Below are 5,641 nucleotides of genomic sequence, written 5' to 3'. Positions count from 1 at the left end.
TGTACAGAGCCCTGTGCACTCTGCCTCCACCCAAGCTAGGAGCTGGGCCTGTTGCTGGCTGCTTCTAGGGCACAGTGCAGTCTGCAGTACCAGGACAGTCAGGTAGCTGCCTTAGCACCTCCACAGGTCATCTGATCCCCCTCCAGTAACGGGACCCAGTGCCTGATGTTCTGAACAGTACAGCTGGTTGCTTTGGGATGAAGACAGTGGGTAAATAGAAGAGATAGTGTGACTCAGCATTGGCTGAAGCATGAAAGCAAAGCAGGTCCAACGTGAACAGCTTCATTTTCTTGCCAAATTCACCAGACAGCAGGAAAGTCTTTGCTCATTTGATTGTGGAGGTGAGCTGGGAGCCCCGCAGAACAGATCAGAACGGTAGCAATTTCACCATGAAGTAAAATTCAGATGCTCTGATTAATCACAGCATCCGACTCTTTCCTTTTCTTGCCGAAGGGGGCTGGCTTGTTGGCTCATTATGTGACTGGAACATGAAGGCTGTGAGGCTGACAAGGAGAGGAAACTCTGTCTCAGCACTTTCCAATATCCCCCCCCTCCACCTCCTCCGCCAACCTCAATCCCCAAGCATTTGCTGCAGAACACTGCTGCCTAGCAACAGCACCGTGGGCGATGTCGCAAGGCCTCAGACTGAGAAAGGGGAATAAACAACAGTTCCTGGATTTGTCTAGTGTTGCAGCTGTGGGAGGCTCATTGGCCTACCAGCATCTGCTGGAGATATTTTCAGAAACCAGGCTAATATACAAAAGACTCTGACTGCAATATTAATGATGATCACCGTGCCTCTGAGGGGCTTGAATTTTGCTCTGCATAACCAGTGCTTGAGGCCTGACTAATGGCTGACCCATTGCTGAAACCTAAACAAAACCTTGGGTGTCCTAAGCAGTTTTAAGAATATAAAATATTAACTCAGATCCAGCTATGATTAAAAGTGCTGTACAAAGGGAGCAGACATGTCACCCCGCTCGGCATTTCAAATCATTTAAATGAGCACAAGGGGCTGGCCCAGGGCTGCCAAATGTGTCATACAGGTTGGACCTCCCTGGTCCGGTTCCCTCGGGGCCTGACTGGTCACAGACAAGGGAGTTTTCTGGACCAGGGAAAGTCAGGGGGAGGGCGGTACCAGTCTCTCTGCTGGGCTCCTCTCCCCAGCTGCCTTTCACTGCTGCCCCGGCCTCCTGGCTGTGGCAGCCCCAGGTCTCACAGCCCTGCAAGCTCCGGCAGCCCCGTGAGCTCTGGCAGCCCTACCGACTGCGGGAGCCCTTTGAATTCTTGCAGACCCACCAACTGTGAGCTCTGCAGCCCCTCCTCCCCACTTCCCAGTTCTGCTGGCTGCAGCCCCCCGATCCTGCGGACTCTAGCACCCCCAGCGGCTTCCCAGCCCGGACAGCTGCTGGCTCTCTGTGCCCTCTGGGCTCCGCTGCCCCACTGTCCGGCTCTGCTCCCAGCCACTGGCAACCTCCTATTCACACCTCTTCACTCTTTCCCTTATTGCTCGCGGTTCTTCCTCTCTCCTCCCAACCCACCTGGTTGGGAGAGACTTGCTTCCGAAGCTGGGACTGGGATGTGTAGCTGCTTGATGAAGATAGGAAGTGACCCTGGCCAAGTAGGGGCTGGCATGGTTGATGACCCAGAAGCCCCCATCATCCCCTGCTTGCAAAAACCAGTCTTTGGGTGTCCTATCAGTAGATCTGACCCAATATTGTCAGGTCCTTTACTTTTTGCTTGAAAACCGGTCACCTGGCCACCCTAGCCTGGTCTTGAAAACTTCAGGAATAAAAAGGAAAGATGGAATCTCTCTCAACTGAGTACAAAAGCCCCCTTTCCCCCCACACACTCGGCGTAAACCCACATTACAGCCGTTCAAAGTATCGTAGATCTGGGAGAGTATGAAATAAATTTCTATACAGCATTTATGCACCCCCTTCAGTGCCCTGGAGGTGGGGGAATATTCATTATCAAGTGGAGATAGGGCAAGAAATGAAAAACACCCATTAGCAAATTTTCCCATACCATGGAGATTGCCACATTCCCCATCATTTCTGTTGGGATCACTCATGCCAGGAGTCAGAGTGAAAAAGCTGTTGCAGACTCCCCTGTGTCTGATATCTAGTCATCAGACAGAGAGAAACAAGGTGAGGGGGAAGGGCTGGCTGGGCTTTCCAGACTAACAGCTGCAGGGAGAATGTGACTGAGAGTGAGGTAGGATGCTACTGGAGGAGAGAGGAGAAATCTACCACTTACTGTGAGTACAAAAAAATATGTATTAACAGTTTGGTCTTTGCCATTGCTCTACAAGGTAATTACAGTTAGAATCAATAACTTGCAAGGTGTGACTGGATTAGGGCTGATGCCATTGGAACTGTCCTGTTTCCTGCAAGTTAAGATTTGAAGGACATAGCAAAAAATTAGGACAAATGCGATGTCATCAAGTTAGATTTTGCACAGTGATTTGGGGACGGTTGCATGATCGATAACATTTGTACATTATGATGTTACGCTCAGTGATCCCTGTAATCTGTGTGCTTGTATGGCCACTCATGAGAAATTCAAATGTTGCCCAGCTGATTAGCAGAGCACCCATAGCTAGGTTTTTGTTTCTACTGGTGGTGCACATTCACATGTGCCTCGGTGCACATCAGATTTTATTCGGCATATAGATAGCAAAAAACTACACATGTATGGAAAAGGTTAGAGTAGGGTGGGCAATAAAAAAATGGCAGCCCACAGGGTTAGTCCTTGGTGGGCTGCTGCCTCTATGTTTACCTGCACTTCCGCAGATATCGGAGGATCACAGATCTGGTTGGCCACGAATCACTGCTTGTGGTGGGATGTGTTGAGGACCGGGACATCACTTCCTGCAGGTCGCCATTTGCAGCCAATGAGAGCTGCGATCCTCCGATACCTGTGGAGGCATAGGTAAACATGGAGGTGGGGGCTCACCAAGGACTTACTGTGTGCACCAGATCAGGACCATAGGCTGGAATTTGCCCACCCATGAGTAGTGTTCCTTCTAGAACGCTGGTCACGATATTGCATCATGACAATGTCTCGATGTGGAACTCCAGCCTCATTATATTGTGTCTTACTGACTTGGTCCCAGAGGGCGATGAGGAGTGTTAGATTATACGTGCTGCAGTGTTAGCCAGAGTTTAGAGGTCCAGAACTGACCTTATCCTTTGCAATATGGACTGGCTGTGCTGTAAATCATCTCATGGTCATGAAAGCAGCAAGTTAGCATGAAGTTACAATTTCCAGTGCTGTACATGGGCCTAATGTGAGCCTGCCAAGAGCTGAATCTTGTGTCATTTTTTATTTTGCCCTGAAATCTTTTATCAAAAATGAAACCCAAAGGCCCTCATACTTAAATAGCTTCTCCTAAAATGAGCCCAGAGTATTTGTCACTGTATCCATGTGAGAGCAGATACTTACAAAATCACAGCTGGATACATTTTGTATGGTTCCCATGGGGGTCAGCTTTTCAAAGATGCATGTTTCTGTGCACCCAGTTTGGCCACATGCAACTCTTGCAGTTGTTTCTGGTGCAGCTTCTGTTTCAGAAAAGAAAATATATCATTCATGCAAAACCAGCTTCTAGATTGCTAGCTTCTTGGGGCACAGACTGTGACTTCAGTTACGTGGTGTTTATTGCAGAGCAAACTATCACTCCCAAATAAACAATAATAATACACTTAACCAAACTCACCCCTAGTATAAACCATTGAAAAAATGCTCTTGGGTAATACCTGTTTGGCAGGCACAGAAAAAAAGAGGGCATGCCAACTGGTACAGATGCCAAATCAACCTCCACATTTTTTATCTTGTTTAGCTTTGGGCACTATGGCTTACTGCTGAGACATGAAAATCATTACAGGTCACTGAAGGATAATGAGGCTATTTGTACATGGTAAGGCTCTGACCGATGCTTCTAATCTGTTTTTTGGAAATACCATTTTTGGAGACCTAGTATCTTACCCAGACACAGACTCTCTGGCTTGATAATACATTCTACAGCAAACAATGCAAGATCAGACCCTTTCTAATACTGCATCATGCTCTTAATTCCTTGATTGGCCCTAAGAGAGCAGCTTCACACAAGTTTATTAGTTAATTGATTAGGCATAAGCAAAATGGCCTACCCATGAGTGTTCACATAAAGTAATACTCTGAGACAAACTAGTATGGAATACAACTGAACACTTTTAATTACATGTTTATAACTAAACGAAGGAAATGGAAAAAATGCCATCCAGTTTCTAAGGCTACACCAGGTTGTGTTTTAAAGGTCTTTCTCTCTCTCATGAATACCGTAAATATCTTAATTCAAATTTTTATTTTATTTTTATCTTGTCCAGGAAGACAAATATGTGGCAGATTTCGTCAATGGCACAATTAATTACTGCTCACATTTCAACTTGTAGATATAGGACCTTAATATTTCCCAGTTACCATTCATCTCTTGTGTAGGCTTCCTTCTTTCTTCCATGCTGCCCCTCCTCATGCAAGGAATCTACCAATTTGTGAAAAAAACCCTTTTCTTCTCATTCAAGACTCAGTCCTTCAGACTCACACATTAACTCATGCCAATTGTTAACCTTCTGTATCCTATTTATAGGGGAATGAAACAGAGAAGGGAAAATGGATGACTATAGGAAGAAGAAAAAAGCCACAGAAAACACACTCTAAGGCTGTGTCCAGACTCAGGGGTTTTTTCGAAAAAAGTAGCCTTTTTTCGAAAAAACTTCCCCTGCGTCCAGACTCAAGCCGCGTTCTTTCGAAATTAATTCGAAAGAACGCGGCTTTTCTTTCGATGGCAGTAAACCTCATTTCACGAGGAAGAACGCCTTCTTTCGAAAGTTCCTCTTTCGAAAGAAGGCGTTCTTCAACGTAAATAGGGCTTCTTCAAAAGAGAGCATCCAGACTCACTGGATGCTTTCTTTCGAAAAAGCAAGCCGCTTTTTCGAAATTTCTCCGTGCAGTCTAGACGCTCTCTTTCGAAAGAGGCTCTTTCGAAAGATGCTTTCGAAAGAGCCTCTTTCGAAAGAAGCCTGCAGTCTAGACATAGCCTAGACATAGCCTTAAGGGTATGTCTACACTACCCTCCTAGTTTGAACTAGCGAGGGTAATGTAGGCATACCACACTTGCAAATGAAGCCCGGGATTTGTATTTCCCGGGCTTCATTTGCATAAGACGGGCGCCGCCATTTTTAAATCCCGGCTCGTTCGAACCCGTGCCTCGCGGCTACACGCGGCACGGACTACGTAGTTCGGACTAGGCTTCCTAGTCCGAACTACCGTTACTCCTCGTGGAATGGTAAATTTCCTCTTGTCACTGAGTTCTTTGCTGTTCTCATTAGTATAGGTTTTCTGTCTCCCAGCTTTTCTAAATGTCCATTGATTTTAACACACTGGTTTCCAAGCTTTAGTTTCTCCCTGTGTCAACTGAGCTATGCTTTTTTGAAGGCTTCATCATTTCTTCTGAAGTCCCTATTCTGATATGTTTTCATCCTAATGCTATGGCTTGAAGCAACTGATAAAACTTAGCTAATTTTATTTTTTGCAAATAGATTTGCAATCTCATCACAATTTAGCAGCTTCTTTCAAGAGTGTCCTTCTCCCTCATGTT

The 5,641-nt window shown here is 46.0% G+C and overlaps 1 long non-coding RNA gene across 2 annotated transcripts; it reads right to left on the bottom strand.

The window, feature by feature from the left end:
• Positions 1 to 303: 303 nt before the first annotated feature.
• Positions 304 to 5,008, bottom strand: LOC142830799 (uncharacterized). 2 transcript variants are annotated; one of them, XR_012906307.2, is made up of 3 exons: positions 4,465 to 5,004; positions 3,448 to 3,566; positions 304 to 503 (listed from the first exon to the last, which is right to left on the bottom strand). It is a non-coding gene; the product is annotated as an uncharacterized LOC142830799 (long non-coding RNA). The 2 variants fall into 2 exon arrangements; XR_016350342.1 differs by lacking the exon at positions 304 to 503 and adding an exon at positions 2,739 to 2,920 and having other exon boundaries at positions 4,465 to 5,008.
• Between the last annotated feature and the right edge of the window lie 633 nt (positions 5,009 to 5,641).

This window comes from Pelodiscus sinensis, chromosome 10, assembly GCF_052426305.1.
Source record: "Pelodiscus sinensis isolate ZL-2025 chromosome 10, ASM5242630v1, whole genome shotgun sequence".
Lineage (NCBI taxonomy): Eukaryota > Metazoa > Chordata > Testudines > Trionychidae > Pelodiscus > Pelodiscus sinensis.
The sequence above is the reverse complement of the archived record's forward strand: the minus strand, read 5'-3'. Positions and strand labels throughout refer to the sequence as shown.